The 16,041-nt window shown below is 44.9% G+C and overlaps 1 protein-coding gene across 3 annotated transcripts in view; it reads right to left on the bottom strand.

The window, feature by feature from the left end:
- Positions 1 to 8,303, bottom strand: part of specc1 (sperm antigen with calponin homology and coiled-coil domains 1) — a 71,771-nt gene extending 63,468 nt beyond the window's left edge. For all 3 annotated transcript variants that reach the window (XM_059655466.1, XM_048557324.2, XM_048557325.2), the window contains exon 1: positions 7,880 to 8,303. The gene's annotated coding sequence lies outside the window, so the exon portion shown is untranslated. The remainder of the gene's footprint in view (positions 1 to 7,879) is intronic.
- Positions 8,304 to 16,041: the final 7,738 nt, after the last annotated feature.

Here is a 16,041-nt window from a genome sequence, read left to right as displayed (position 1 = left end):
ACCGCTTTGCAGAACACTTCCGCTCAGTTCACAACAAACAACTGCACCTCCCAGTCGCAAACCATTTCCACTCCCCCTCCCATTCTCTTGATGACATGTCCATCATGGGCCTCCTGCACTGCCACAATGATGCCACCCGAAGGTTGCAGGAACAGCAACTCATATTCCGCCTGGGAACCCTGCAGCCATATGGTATCAATGTGGACTTCACCAGTTTCAAAATCTCCCCTTCTCCTACTGCATCCCTCAACCAGCCCAGTTCGTCCCCTCCCCCCACTGCACCACACAACCAGCCCAGCTCTTCCCCCCCCCCCCCCCCACCCACTGCATCCCAAAACCAGTCCAACCTGTCTCTGCCTCCCTAACCGGTTCTTCCTCTCACCCATCCCTTCCTCCCACCCCAAGCCGCACCCCCAGCTACCTACTAACCTCATCCCACCTCCTTGACCTGTCCGTCTTCCCTGGACTGACCTATCCCCTCCCTACCTACACTCTCTCCACCTATCTTCTTTTCTCTCCATCTTCGGTCCGCCTCCCCCTCTCTCCCTATTTATTCCAGTTCCCTCCCCCCATCCCCCTCTCTGATGAAGGGTCTAGGCCCGAAACGTCAGCTTTTGTGCTCCTGAGATGCTGCTTGGCCTGCTGTGTTCATCCAGCCTCACATTTTATTATCATGACTGGAGTAGTATGTGCAGTTCTGGTCACCTCACTACAGGAAGGATGTGATAACATTAGAGCGGGTATAGACGAGGTTCACCAGGATGTTGTCTGGGATGGAGAAGTTGAGCTATAAAGGAGAGACTAGATTAGATTCCCTACAGTGTGGAAACAGGCCCTTCGGCCCAACAAGTCCACACCGTCCCTTGAAGCATCCCACCCAGACCCATCCCCCTTTTACCCACAGACCCCTGAACACTACGGGCAATTTAGCATGGCCAATCCACCTTACCTGCACATCTTTGGACTGTGGGAGGAAACTGGAGCACCCGGAGGAAACCCACGCAGACACGGGGAGAATGTGCAAACTCCAAACAGACAGTCACCCGAGGCTGGAATCGAACCTGGGTCCCTGGTGCCGTGATGCTGCAGTGCTAACCACTGAGCCACCATGCCGCCCACAACAGTCCACACCGCCCCTTAGAGCATCCCACCCAGACCCATCCCCCTAGAACCCACACACCCCTGAACACTCCAGGCAATTTAGCATGGCTGACCCAACTAGCCTGCACATCTTTGGACTGTGGGAACAAAACCGGAGCAAACCCACGCAGAGAATGTGCAAACATCCACACAGACAGTTGCCCCGGGCTGGGATCGAACCCGGGTCCCCGGCTCTGTGAGGCTGCAGTGCTAACCACTGAGCCACTGTGCCGCAACATCTGGTAGGCTTAGATTATTTTCTTTAAGAACAGAGAAAGCTGAGGGAGGCGTGATTGAGGTGTATAAGATTATGAGGAGTACGGACAGGGTGAATAGAGAGAAGCTGTTCCCTTGGTTGAGGGGTCACTCATGCGAGGGCATAGTTTTAGGGTAACAGGCAGGAAATTTGGAGAGGATTTAAGGAAAAAACATTTTCACTTAGCGGATGGTGGGAATCTGAAATGCACTGTCTGGGAAGGTAGCGGAAGCTGGAAACTTTACAACCTTTAAAAATATTTGGATGAGCCCTTCAAATATCATAACATTCAAGGATATGGGACAAGTGCAGGAAATTGGGATTAACGCACTTTTACTGGTAGTTATGTCGGTGTAGACACGATGGGCTGAAGGGCCTTTTCTGCACTGTATGAATCTATGGTTAACCAAGGAGGTTTGGTATGCTATAAAATTGAAAGAAGAGATTATTAACTAGGAAAGTTTGACAAAAAATAAAAAGGGACAAATTTGAATATGAAGTTAAACTATCAAGAAAAATACAAACGGATGACAATAGCTTCCACAGTATCTGAAACATAATCCCCTTCGAGGGTGAAACTGGAGAATGAATAATGGGAAATAAAGAATTAGCAGAGAAAAAGCTTTTGGAAGATTAATGGAATTTCCATGGACCTTATGCATCCTAGGATTTTAAACAAAATATTCCAGAAGTAAGACATACATTGCTTGAAATCTTCCAAAATACAGTGATTCTAGCAGGACACCATCAGGTTGGAAAGCCATAAATGTAATTACACCAACCAAGAGGGGAAGACGGCAGCAAGTAAGGAACTATAGCCTAACATCCGTAATCACTCGAATCAATTATTTTGGTAGTAAAAATATTGCACTTTTCTGAATAAAGCCACATTGTGTTGAAATTTTTCATCTTGCACTCATTAGGAAAATTCACAAGAAATACCAAAGTAAAGGGAAAACAACATCGACTTGTATGAGAGCAGAGTACATATTGATTGGTTGCCGGTTTCCAAGTCAGGATGGTGTCAAGCTTGGAGGGGAACTTGCACATGATGCAAGTATGTCACACCATTTTGCTTCTAGAGGGTCATGGTCGTGGATTTGGAAGGTGCTGTTGAAGGAACTTTGGTGAATTTCTGCAGTGCATCTTGCAGGGGTACTTACTGTTGCTATTGAGCATCAGTGGTAGAGGAAGGGACTGTTTGTGGATGTGGTGCCAATCAATTGATTGCTTTGTCCTGGATTGTGTCAAGCTTCTGATATTGTCATAAACCGATGCATCTGATGAGGGTGAGGTCAAGTATGTTTATGGTTGGTTCCCACCAACAGCTGCTGTAGATCCAGTCTAACAGCGATGCCCTTTCACACCAACCAGCCTAGTTAGTAGCGCTGCTGGAGCCACTCTCCATGCTGGACATTGAAATCCTCCATCCAGAGTACATTCTGTCCCTTGTCATCCTCAGTGTTTCCTCTGAGCGTTGTTCAACATGGAACTGCACTGAGTGATTAATACAGGCAGGTGCCAATGCACAGAAATCAGCTGGAGGTCTCCTTGACTGTGTTTGACCTGCTGCTATAAGATTTCATGGTGTCTGTAGTCATAGTTAAGGAATCCCAGGGCAGCTCCCTTCTGGCTGTATACCATTATATTGTCATCTCTATTGGACCGGTCCTATCAGTGGGACAAGACATACCTAGGGATGGTGATAGTGTTGTCTAGTATGATTCTGTAAATACATGTATAATTGTACTTGAGGGGCTAAACGGCCTACCCCTGCACTTATTTCATATGCCTGAGTTGTCCCATACATCAATGCACAGATCGTAACAATGGAACACAGGGGAGGGAAAGTTCTCAGGATTAAGCAATCCCTGTCCGTTCCAGGTGATAATCTTGATGTGGTTCTCACCAGGAATCGCTGTGATTTTAAAGTTGGCACCAGGAAGGAATTCATCTCCCCAGCAACAGTAACATGGCCAGGGGAACCAACCGCCCAGTTCAGAAGGATTGATTTACTGTTGTCACATGTACTGAAATACAGTGAAAAGTGTTGTTTTGCATGCTGTACAGTGCATCTGGGTAGCAGAATAGAGTGCAGGATGCAGCGTTACAGCCCCAGAGAAAGTGCAAATAGCGCAATCAGAATTAACATTTGAGAGGTCCATTCAAAAGTCTGATAACTAGCAGAGAAGGAGCTATTCTTGCATCTACCCAAACATGTATTCGAATTTTATATCTTCTGTCCTATGGAAGAGAGTGTAACCAGGGTGGGAGGGGGCTTTGATTATGTTGGTTGCTTTCCTGAAGCAGCAGGAAGTATAGAGTCAATGAAAGGAAGCCTGATTTGCATGATGGGCTATATTCATAACTCTGTAGTTTCTTGTGATCTTGGGAAGAGAGTTGCCAAACTATGCTGTGATGCATCCAGAAGAGAATGTTTTCTATGGTGCATCTTTAAATTTTGGTAAGAGTCCTCATGGACATGCCAAATTTCCTTAGCCTCCCGAGGAAGTAGAGATGTTGTTGTGCTTTCTTGACCATCGCATCGATGAGAGAGGACCAGGACAGATTGTTGGTGATCTTTGCTCTCAGAAACTTGATGCTGTTGGGCTTATCCACCTCAGCACCGTTTTTAATGGATCACAGAGTCATAGAGCATGGAAATAGACCTTTTGGTCCAACTAGTCCACATTGACCATATTCCCAAACTAAACTAATACTGTTTTTGCCTGCGTTGGCCCATATGCCTCCAAACATTTCTTATTCATGTACTTATCCAAATGTCTTATAAATGTTGTAACTCTGCCTGCAAGCATCACTTCCTCCGGCAGCCCATTTCACACAAGAACCACATTGTGTGTAGAAAGATTGCCCCCATGTCCTTTCAAAACCTTTTTCCTCTCACCTTAAAATATGCTCCCTAGTTTTGAACTCCCTCACCCTAGGGGAAATACCTTAGCTATTCACCTTATCTATGACCCTCATGATTTTATAAACCTCTATAAGGTCACCTGTCAACTTCCTATACTCCAGTGAAAAAAGTCCCAGTCTACTGCTTTAACTCAAACCCTCCATTCCCAGCAGCATCCTGGTAAATCCTTTCTGAACCCTCTCCATTTTAATAATATCCTTCCTATAACAGGGTGACCAGAACAGCAGACATTACTCCAGAAGAAACCTCATCAACATCCTGCACAACCTCAACATGATGTCCCAACTCCTATACTCAAAGATCTGAGCAATGAAGGCAAGCATGTTAAACACCTACTTAACCACACTGTCTACCTGTGACACAGGTTACAAATAATTATATACCTGAACCCCTAGGTCTCTCTGTTCTACAACACTACCCACGGCCCTACATTGTACACGTCCTGCCCTTGCAATACCTCGCATATATCCAAATTAAACTGCTATTCCTCAGCCCATTGGCCCAACTGATCAAGATTTCTTTGTAATCTTAGATATCCTTCTTCACCGTCCACTATGCCGACAATTTTGGTGTCATCCACAAACTTACTAACTATGCCTCCTATATTCTCATCCAAATAGCTTACATAAATGACAAACAAAAATGAACCCAGTACATCAGTCCCTGTCGAAAGTACTAGTCACAGGCCTCCAGTTTGAAAATCAACCCTATCACGACCCTGAATCCCAAGTGATCTAATTTTATTAATTAGTCTACCATATGGAACCTTGTCAAAGGCTTTACTGAAGTCCACATAACCAAACCTATGCACATAATGAATTCTGCTCTGCCCTAATCCTTTTAGTCACTTGCTCAAAAAACTCAATCATGTTTGTGACACATGATTTCCCTGACACAAAGCCATGCTGACTACCTTAATCAGTCCTTACCTTTCCAAATGCATGTACATCCTATGTTTCAGAATCACCTCCAACAACTTAAGCACTATTGATGTCAGGCTCACAGGTCTACCAGGATGTTGCCTGGTCTGGAGCGCAGGCCCTATGAAGAAAGGCTGAGGGACTTGGGTCTGTTCTCATTGGAGAGAAGGAGGCTAAGAGGGGATTTAATAGAGACATACAAGGTGATCAGAGGATTAGATTGGGTGGACAGTGAGAGTCTTTTTCCGAGGATGATGACTTCAGCTTGTACAAGGGGGCATAGCTACAGAGTGAGGGGTGATAGATTTAAGACAGATGTCAGAGGCAGGTTCTTTACTCAGAGTGGTAAGGGTGTGGAACACCCTGCCTGCCAATGTAGTTAACTCAGCCTCATTAGAGGCATTTAAACAGTCCTTGGATAAGCATATGGATGACGATGGGATCGTGTAGGGGGTGGAACTTAGATTAGTTCACAGGTCGGCGCAACATTGAGGGCCGAAGGGCCTGTTCTGCACTGTATTGTTCTATGTTCTATGTCTATAGTTCTCCTTACAGCCTTTCGTACAAATAGGCACAACATTAGCCAGCTTCCAGTCGTCCGGTACCTTAGCCATGATTATGGATGATACAAAGATTTCTGCCAAGGACCCTGCAATTTCTTCCCTAACTTCCCACAGCATCCTGGGATACATTTGATCAAGTCCCAGAGATTTATCAACCTTTATGTTTTCTAAGATCTCCAGCACTTCCTCATCTGTAATGTGAACGGTTTTCAAAACATCAACATTTATTTCTCCGTGTTCTCTAGCCTCCATTTCTTTCGCCACAGTAAAAATTGATGCAAAATATTTATTTTGTATCTCTTCCAACTTGTAAGGTTCAACTCACAGACGACTCTATAAAAACCAAGAGAACTGCGGATGCTGTAAATCAGGTACAAAAGCAAAGTTGCTGGAAAAGTTCAGCAGGTCTAGCAGCATTTGTGAAGGAGAAAACAGAGTTAATGTTTCGAGTTCAGTGATCCTTCCTCAGAACTGGAGTTTTGAGGAAGCGTCACCGGACCCGAAACGTTAACTCTGTTTTCTCCCCCACAGATGTTGCTAGATCTGCTGAGCTTTTCCAGCAACTTTGTTTTTGTTGTTGTTGTTGACACAGACAACTGTGTTCATCTTTAAGGGACCCTACTCTCTCTGTAATTGCTCTTTTGCTTTTAATGTACTTGTACAATCTCTTTGGATTATCATTAACCCCATCTGCCTAGCCAAATATCTCCTCTCTGCTGTCCCGATTTCCCTCACGAGTCATTTGATCCCAGTTGTCTATATCTAATTCTTTCTTATTCTTGACTAGAACTTCAATATCTTTATTCTTCTGTTGTTCCCCACTATTAACAGCCTTACCATTCACTCTAACAGAAACATAATGCCTCTGAACTCTCGTTATCCCACTTCTGAAAGTCTCCTACTCGTCAGTTGTCCCTTTACCTGTGAGCAGTCTACTCCAATCAATGTTTGAAAGTTCTTGTCTCATACCATTAAAATTTACATTATTCCAATTAAGGACATTAACTGTAATGGAAGGCTTTTCCTTCTCCGTAACTATTTTAAAACTAATAGAATTTAGATCACTAGTCCCAAAGTGTTCTCTTACTAAAACTTCATTTTAAGATTGAGAAAAGGATGTTGGAGGAGGAACAACAGGGGATGACACAGAAAGGTTGCAGAGGCACAGAGAACTGGCACTCATGCTTCTGGCTGACCTATTTAGTCCTGGCTGTACTCGTGTCGACTTTCAGGATTCTTATTTATAGGCTATGGATTTGGTTTCTCTAGAGATTTGACATTTATAAACAGGACAACGGACAAGGAAAGCTGGTCTCTTATCACAATCCAGTGGGATCTCTGAAGACACTTCCAATTAACGGCAGCCTGAGGTTGACCCCATACATTCCAGTACACACCCCCACCTCAACCGGATCTGGTTGTGAATGGATCATTTACAACCAGATAATCCTCATGCATTTTAACACGTCGTCCAGTCAGTAACTGAATTAGTCACCAGGAGTTTACGGAATTCTTTTGCCAAAACCCCATATACCAACCCAAATCAGGAGTCAGACCTCAAATCCCGACCTCATCAGGATTCAGATCCAAATTCCAACTCCACCAGGACTTAGATTCCAATTCCTGACCCCATGCCAGCCATGCTGTGATCACATTCCAGGTTGTGACTCCAAACAGTGACCTTAAATCAGGGTACTGATCCTAATTACCTACGCCACCCCATGGAACCAGTTATTGGTTTCAATCTGCTTTCCCAGGAGAATGCAAAATATGTGAAGCATGTGGAGTGAGTTCGGAAATAGTCATCAGAAGATGTGGCAATTACAGATCAGAACTGACAAACGAGTCTTATCCTCTCTGTTGTCTGGGTGGAGTCGGTATTGATGAATTCCCCTACATAATTATGGATCAATTAAAATGATCTGCAATACATTTTTAAATTAATAAACAGAATGCTTCGTTGTAGGAAAAGCGCACACACAAATGCATGGTGATATGTATGTACTTAGGGAGAGACACACACAGCACACGGACACAAACTCACCAATAGGCGGATCATCTTACTCACCTCACATGGTCCAGATTATAACAAACTGATGATCAGAGTCAGTGTGTGACCCAAACTCTTACAAAATGGTCCTCTCTCTCCCCGTGTAGGTTCTGTGTGCCAGAAGAGGAAAGTCACAGATGTAAACAAGATACTGAGAACAGCTGCTTTCCGAGAGCAGAAGGAAGTAATGTTCCAGCCTCAGACACAACCTGCTGCACTGGGAGTAAACGCCACTACCAGCTCCAATTCTGCAAATTCAGCTCCGCTAAATTAACCCCTTAAGAGTCTCTGAAACATTTTCATCCAAAAATAGCAAGGGCAGAGAACTGCACTCCACAAATACACGATGTAGATGCTTCAGATCCCCTATACTACATTCAGAAAATTTCCCAGATTGTTTTAAAAAGCATTTGTACAAAGCAACTGAGCAAAAACAGGCAGAGATAACAGCAAAAGGAAGTGTCAGACCTTCACAATTAGTCAGCGAGTTATGAGATTGCTGACAGTTTCAGGTCAGCCACATCCTCATTGTCATACAGCAATGCTAGAAACTGCCAACCCACTTTGCAATATTGAGGAAGCTCCAAGAGTCAGATCCGGATACAAAACAGCTTCAAGTGTTGGACTGTTTCAGGCTGCAAAACAGAGCTGCAATAAGATTTCATAGCACAGGCTCCACCTTTAAAACAAGGCAGTGCTTATTATAACCACCCTGAATTGATATAGCACCATTAACGTAGACATTCCAAAGATCTTCCTGGGAACATAATCAGAACAAAACTTTGGCAATTAGATAAGGAGATGAGAACAGCTGACCACAACTTGTTCAGATGTCGGATTTAAGGAACAAAAATAGAAATTGCTGAGAAACCCAGCAAGGCTAGCAACACCTGTGTAGAGATTGTAACAAGGTCAGCCAGGTGGGTCTCATAGGAGCTCTCTCATGAGGGCTGTTAATCTGGTCCAATCTGGGAGCCCTGCCTGAGAGATATAAACAGGAGTGGCAGAGGCTCTGCATCAAGCACTTTCTACATGTAAATAAGTTTGACTTGGTGATGTGATTATGGTCTCAGTGGAGTTATTTTAGTGGTGATGAGAGAAAAGCATATTTGGTAAGAAATTTGCTCACAATGGTCATCTTTAAGTTGGAGCAAGCATTTCTGGTATATAGCTGTTATTTGGGAAGCTTGACTCAGTCAATCTTGCCATTGAAGACTAGATCCAGTATGTGGAAAGAATGTGTGTTTTTTTGTTTTTGGGCAAATGACATTGCAACAGATAAGCAATGAATAAGTCTCATGACATCTTGTGGATCCACAGCTTTTTCAGTTAGGAGCCTAACCTTTCCTGAGGCATCAGATAAAATCTTTCAAGAGTTGATGGATTTAGTTAAATATTACAATGCCAAGCCTCCTCCAATTCTGAAACACTAGCCGTTTTGCTTGGCAACTTGGGAATCTGTTGAGGTGTTTGAGGTTAAGATAATTCAGGCATGTGACTTTGGTATAAGCCTTTAATGAGAGGCTGTTTGATAAGTTGAATTAATAATGTAACTATGCACAAGCATGGACTAGATGAAGCCTAACTGGACTTCAAACAGGCACTGCAGCTGGATTTATCTTTGGAAGATGTGGTTTGGGGAGCACATGAGTTGCAGGATATTCTGATGGAAGTGGATACCCTCACCAGCCCAACTGAGCTTGGGGAACACTGAGTGAAAGCAATTATATAATGTCACATGTCACTCAGGAAATATCCCAAAACAGAGGGACTCTAGTTCAATCCACAGCAAAACCCCAAAACAATGACAAACCTCAGCCAAATTATTAAAATCTTCTTCAGGATCTGGCCCAGCATGCCCCTGTAGTTGCCCTGTATGTGATCTCAAGATAGCAAAAGAGTCACACTTTACCTAAACTGAGTAAGAGAACCCTTAGGCCATTATCCAGGAGAGTGAAAACCCCAGAAGGCCACCTACATCTTGTTTCGAACAGTAAACTTGCTTATCAACATCCAAATCAAACCAATCAAAATAAATGTCTTGTCAAATGGTCACCTGATTCTAATGTGACTGGTACGTTTGGACATCGAGCAGTTTTGCTGCCTCCATCCCTGTCGCTTTAACTTGTCTGTCTCCTTTCCACCTATCTACTCCTCTATCCATTGTCGATGCACTTTCTCCCTATTTATTTCAGAACCCTCTTCCCCTCCCCCATTTCTGATGAAGGGTCTCGGCCCGAAATGTCAGCTTTCCTGTTCCTAAGATGCTGCTTGGCCTGCTGTGTTCATCTAGCTCCACACCTTGTCATCTCAGGAACAGCAGATGCTGGTGAATCTGTTATTCTTCTAAACTCTTCCTATTCATATACCCATCCAGATGCCTTTTAAATGCTGTAATTGTACCAGCCTCCACTGCTTCCTTTGGCAGTTCGTTCCATACATGCACCACCCTCTTCATGAAAACATTACCCCTTAGGTCCCTTTTAAAATTTTCCCCTCTCACCTTAAACCTATGCCCTCCAGCTTTGGACTCCCCTACCCTGTGGAATAGACCTTGACTATTCACTGTATCCATACCCCTCATGATTTTATAAACCACTATAAGGTCACCCCTCAGCCTCTGACGCTCCAGGGAAAATAGACCCAGCCTATTCAGCCTCTCTGTATAGCTTAAACCCCTCCAACCCTTGAAAAATCCTTGTAAATCTGTTTTGAACCCTTCCACTTTTCACAACATATTTCCTATGCTGGAGAGACCAGAATTGAATGCAGTATTCCAAAAGTGGCCTACCCAATGTCCTGTACAGCCACAACATGACCTCCCAATACTCAATGCACTGTCCAATGAAGGCAAGTGTACCAAACAAAGATAACAAAGTGCGGGACTGCATGAACACAGCAGGCCAAGCAGCATCTTAGGAGCACAAAAGCTGACGTTTTGGGCCTAGACCCTTCATCAGAAAAGTCAGCTTTTGTGCTCCTGAGATGCTGCTTGGCCTGCTGTGTTCATCCAGCCCCACACTTTGTTATCTTGGATTCTCCAGCATCTGCAGTTCCCATTATCTCTGAAGTGTACCAAACGCCGCCTTCACTACCCTGTCTACCTGTGGCACTGCTTTCAAGGAGCTATGCACCCCGAGGTCTCTTAGTTCAGCAACACTCCCAGGACTTTACCATTAAGTATACAAGTCCTGTCTTGATTTGCCTTTCCAAAATACGGCACTTCACATTTATCTAAATTAAACTCAATCAAACTCACTGCAAAGTCTGAGAGTTCTGTACCCTCCTCTTCAGGTGTGGGGTTATTGCTTAAAGGTTCAGGATGTGGTCTCTTCTTTACGGTTGTTCCCTGTGTGTCAGTATTGGAGAAGAAAGGGAGTTACTTGGAGATGATGCATGAAAGGTTAGCAGAGTAAACCTGAGTTACTGCTGATGACGGTGGGAGGGGAACATAGTACAATGGAGCATACTGGGTTAGTTGCCCATTGCTGTTGCCCCATCAGTATGTAAGCAGCCCTGTTCTTACCAATGAGCTCCTGTACCTTCTCCTCATAAGAAACCTGAAGTCCACCACACCTACTGCCTATCTCGGCCCCTCAGCCAGGTCGTGGGCCAGCTTTTCCTGCTGTGAGAAAGAGAAGGACTGAGTACGATGGAAGTAGATGCAAGAGCAGTTAGTGATGATATTAGAGCAGGAGCGATGTTGAGATGTCCTAAGTGAGTGAGTAGGAAGTGCAGGTGGCAGGAAGGGTTAGTAGTTGTTGTAGTGAGGTGGGTGCAAACCCTTAGGTAGACATGATTCATGCGATGCTGAGAGTATAGCGCCTGATGCAGTGGCAAAGTTTGTGAATGATGGCCATGTGTGAGATAGCAGAGAGATGCTGCTGCTTACACCTGCAGAATGCATAACATTGTTCTCGTGTGGCTCAGCTGGCCATTCGTTTTGAAGGTAGAGACAGCAGTCATCCATTGTGCTACCTCTGTCTAGATTGGACACATTGATCGCTTGATGTGATCTGCTAGGAAGAGGACCATCACCCCATCCAGCATGAGATCTTTCTCTGTGAAACAGGAAACAGATTTACTTTACTTATGTGTCATGTACTGAGACTTGAGATGAGTATCGCAGTGTGGGGTGTAGTTCTTGGCTTTCAGACTCTGAAGTGGCATCCAGGTAGGCTTTAAATATGGAACCAGAACTTTGAAAGCTGGAAGGTCCAAAGAATGGTCATCACTTCCATTTCACTCACCACTTGATTCACTGTCACTTGAACAAATAATAAAGGAGGCCTCCGATGAAGCGCTTGTGTTATTTCCTGCTTTCTATTTATGTAGCTTCACCGAAGGCTCACTGATGTTACCTAGAATGGTGACGAAACGTCTGAAAACTAACCTTCCAGCTCAGCGAGCAAACTTACATCCAGAACCTCAACCTGAGCGACAAATCTTCTCAAAACTCGCTATGATACAAATGTGTTTATTCCATTTAAAAGTGGGATGTTTGGGATAAAATGTACAAATGTGATGGTTCGCTTGCTGATGTCATGTGACTTCTACCATGAGCTGCTCATTGCAGTCAGTTCAATAAAGATATGACACGAAGACTGTTGTCCTGTCAACTTGTTGTGTGTGTGTTGATGCAGTGCAGAAGAGCACACAGAGCCGTGCTCAGCATTTCCATCAACACAAGTTGAGACCTGACCTACCAATTAAAATTCCAACTATCTCCATCACTATCTGTGGCCTGCGCCCGTGGTAAACAGTATTCCTCCGAAGACCTGAATACAGCTTCATAAATTTTACTCCTGAGGGCTGAACCAATTTATACATCAATAATGCCTGCCCTTTGAAACACCTTACAAGCTCACCTTTCCCTGTCTGAAAGTGCCAATACAGCTTATCCCATGTCACTGGGATATTGTTCCTGACAGAGCTGGCTCTTACAGGCATAATGTTTCTGAAGGTATTGATTCTCACTGGGACATAGTTCCTGAAGGTGCCAACTCTCACTGGGATATTGTTCCTTAAGGAGCTAATTTTCACTGGGATACAGTTCCTGAATGTGCTGACTCTCGCTGGGATACAGTTCCTGATGGTGTTAACCCACACTGGGATACAATTCCTCAAGGTGCTGACTCTCACTGGAATACAGTTCCTGAAGGTGATGACTCTCACTGGGATACAGTTCCTGAAGGCGCTGACTCTCACTGGGATACAGTTCCTGAAGGGGCTGACTCTCACTGGGATACAGCTCCTGAAGGTGCTGACTCTCAATGGGATACAGTTCCTGAAGATGCTGACTCTCACTGGGATACAGTTCCTGAAGATGCTGACTCTCACAGGGATACTGTTCCTGAAGGTGCTGACTCTCTCTGGGATACAGTTCCTGAAGATGCTGACTCTCACAGGGATACTGTTCCTGAAGGTGCTGACTCTCTCTGGGATACAGCTCCTGAAGGGGCTGACCCTCACTGGGATACAGATCCTGAAGGGGCTGACTCTCACTGGGATAGTTCCTGAAGGTGCTGACTCTCACTGTGATACAATTCCTCAAGGTGCTGACTCTCACTGGGATACAGTTCCTGAAGGGGCTGACCCTCACGGGGATACAGTTCCTGAAGATGCTGACTCTCATTGGGATACAGTTCCTTAAGAGGCTGATTTCACTGACGGTCAATTCCTGAAGTGGCTGTCACTGGGCCTTAGTCTGACATGACCCTTCATCTAAATTTATGCAAACAGTTGCAATCAGAATTTTTTCCAGATATTAGGATTGGCTTTGGTTCAATATGGATGTTGTTAAGGGGTCAAATGTCTAGTTTCTGTCCTGATTTTGAAGAGATTACTGTTACCACATTGTTGGTGCTAAAAAGTGTGTGACCTCAATTCACATTGGTAATGCTTGAACAAAGTGAGTGCCACAGTCAGAAACAAACGTTATGTGATGTATCCACCTATCCACTATGTATCCCAACTGAAAACCTGCTGTAAAACTCTGTGACGCCAATCCAACTGATGACTAGAAAATGTGTGTCAGTTATTTATTGCACAGGTCAGAATGAAATTCGAAAGAGATATTTTAAGAAATCTGGTTTCACAGGACTAAGTATGAACTTAACCATGTCCTGTCATAGAATATATTCTGTAATAGTTCAGTGCCATGGAAAATGAGGAAGAGGAGCTGATACACGTAGGAGTTAGCAACCACCAAATGTTCCAAGTAAAATCACAGACCCACACCAATTGTCCCCACTCTCCCTACTCAAGTCACATGTTCCCCAATCAACTCAACACCCAATATTCTCCCCACAAACAGTGAATCAAAAAGTGTCTAACTCTCCCTGAAACAAGTCAGCTCAACTGCTGTATCCTTGAAATAAACAATACCCTCCCTATCTGCGTCAGATACTTTAGAGACTTTTAAGCAACTCTTGGATAGGCACATGGAGGACAGTAAAATGTAGGGTATGCAAGGTAGGCTGGTCTTAGGAGGATAATAGGTCAGCACAACATTGTCAGCCGAAGGGCCTGAACTACCCTCTCCCACAAGACATGCATGGATTCCTCACATCCCACCCTCACTTCCAAACAACCTACCAACAGGCCCAGAGATGCTACTCTGATCAAAACATTCTTTTCTATCATTTTAGTAGTTACTATTCAGCGATGTTTGTTGTGTTGTTATTGCTCCATATTTCTTCTTTTACTTCCCATGTGTACACCAGTTACATGGTATTATGCAATTTATTGATAATGCAGAATTAATCTTCTTGTTTTAGACTTGCACTTATTACCTCTACTTGTTCAGCAACAGATTACTAGCCCCCTGTGAATGCTGCAGCTCATTCCCAGTCAGAAATGAAAGGGTATCACTGCTGACTCTGACCCTGTGGCTATTGGTTCAAGTAACACTGACATGTCTGTCATTGATAGTTTAACCTGCCCCAAGGAAATGTCAGAATGCCAAAGTAATAAGCAACAGTAAATAGGGTTAATAAAACGTGAGGTTGGATGAACACAGCAGGCCCAGCAGCATCCCAAGAGCACAAAAGCTGATGTTTCGGGCCTAGACCCTTCATCAGAGAGGGGGATGGGGTGAGGGTTCTGGAATAAATAGGGAGAGAGGGGGAGGCAGACCGAAGATGGAGAGAAAAGAAGATAGGTGGAGAGCAGAGTATAGGTGAGGAGGTAGGGAGGGGATAGGTCAGTCCAGGGAAGACGGACAGGTCAAGGAGGTGGGATGAAGTTAGTAGGTAGGAAATGGAGGTGCGGCTTGGGGTGGGAGGAAGGGTTGGGTGAGAGGAAGAACAGGTTAGGGAGGCAGAGACAGGCTGGATAATAAAATGTGAGGCTGGATGAACACAGCAGGCCAAGCAGCATCTCAGGAGCACAAAAGCTTTTGTGCTCCTGAGATGCTGCTGGGCCTGCTGTGTTCATCCAGCCTTACATTTTATTATCTTGGATTCTCCAGCATCTGCAGTTCCCATGATCACAGAGACAGGCTGGACTGGTTTTGGGATGCAGTGGGTGGAGGGGAAGAGCTGGGCTGGTTGTGTGGTGCAGTGGGGGGAGGGGACGAACTGGTTTTGGGATGCAGTGGGGGAAGGGGAGATTTTGAAGCTGGTGAAGTCCACATTGATACCATTGGGCTGCAGGGTTCCCAAGCGGAATATGAGTTGCTGTTCCTGCAACCTTCGGGTGGCATCATTGTGGCACTGCAGGAGGCCCATGATGGACATGTCGTCTAAGAAATGGGAGGGGGAGTGGAAATGGTTTGCGACTGGGAGGTGCAGTTGTTTATTGCGCACTGAGCGGAGGTGTTCTGCAAAGTGGTCCCCAAGCCTCCGCTTGGTTTCCCCAATGTAGAGGAGGCCACACCGGGTACAATGGATACAGTATACCACATTGGCAGATGTGCAGGTGAACCTCTGCTTAATATTCTGCAAAGCGGTCCCCAAGCCTCCACCCCCTCCATCCCAAAACCAGTCCAGCCTGTCTCTGCCTCCCTAACCTGTTCTTCCTCTCACCCATCCCTTCCTCCCACCACAAGCCGCACCTCCATCTCCTACCTACTAACCTCATCCCACCTCCTTGACCTGTCCGTCTTCCCTGGACTGACCTATCCCCTCCCTACCTCCCCACCTATACTCTCCTCTCCACCTATCTTCTTTTCTCTTCAT

Source organism: Stegostoma tigrinum, chromosome 27 (genome assembly GCF_030684315.1).
Source record: "Stegostoma tigrinum isolate sSteTig4 chromosome 27, sSteTig4.hap1, whole genome shotgun sequence".
NCBI classification, from domain to species: Eukaryota; Metazoa; Chordata; class Chondrichthyes; order Orectolobiformes; family Stegostomatidae; genus Stegostoma; species Stegostoma tigrinum.
Note: the sequence above shows the minus strand (reverse complement) of the source record. Positions and strands in the feature narration are given on the sequence as shown.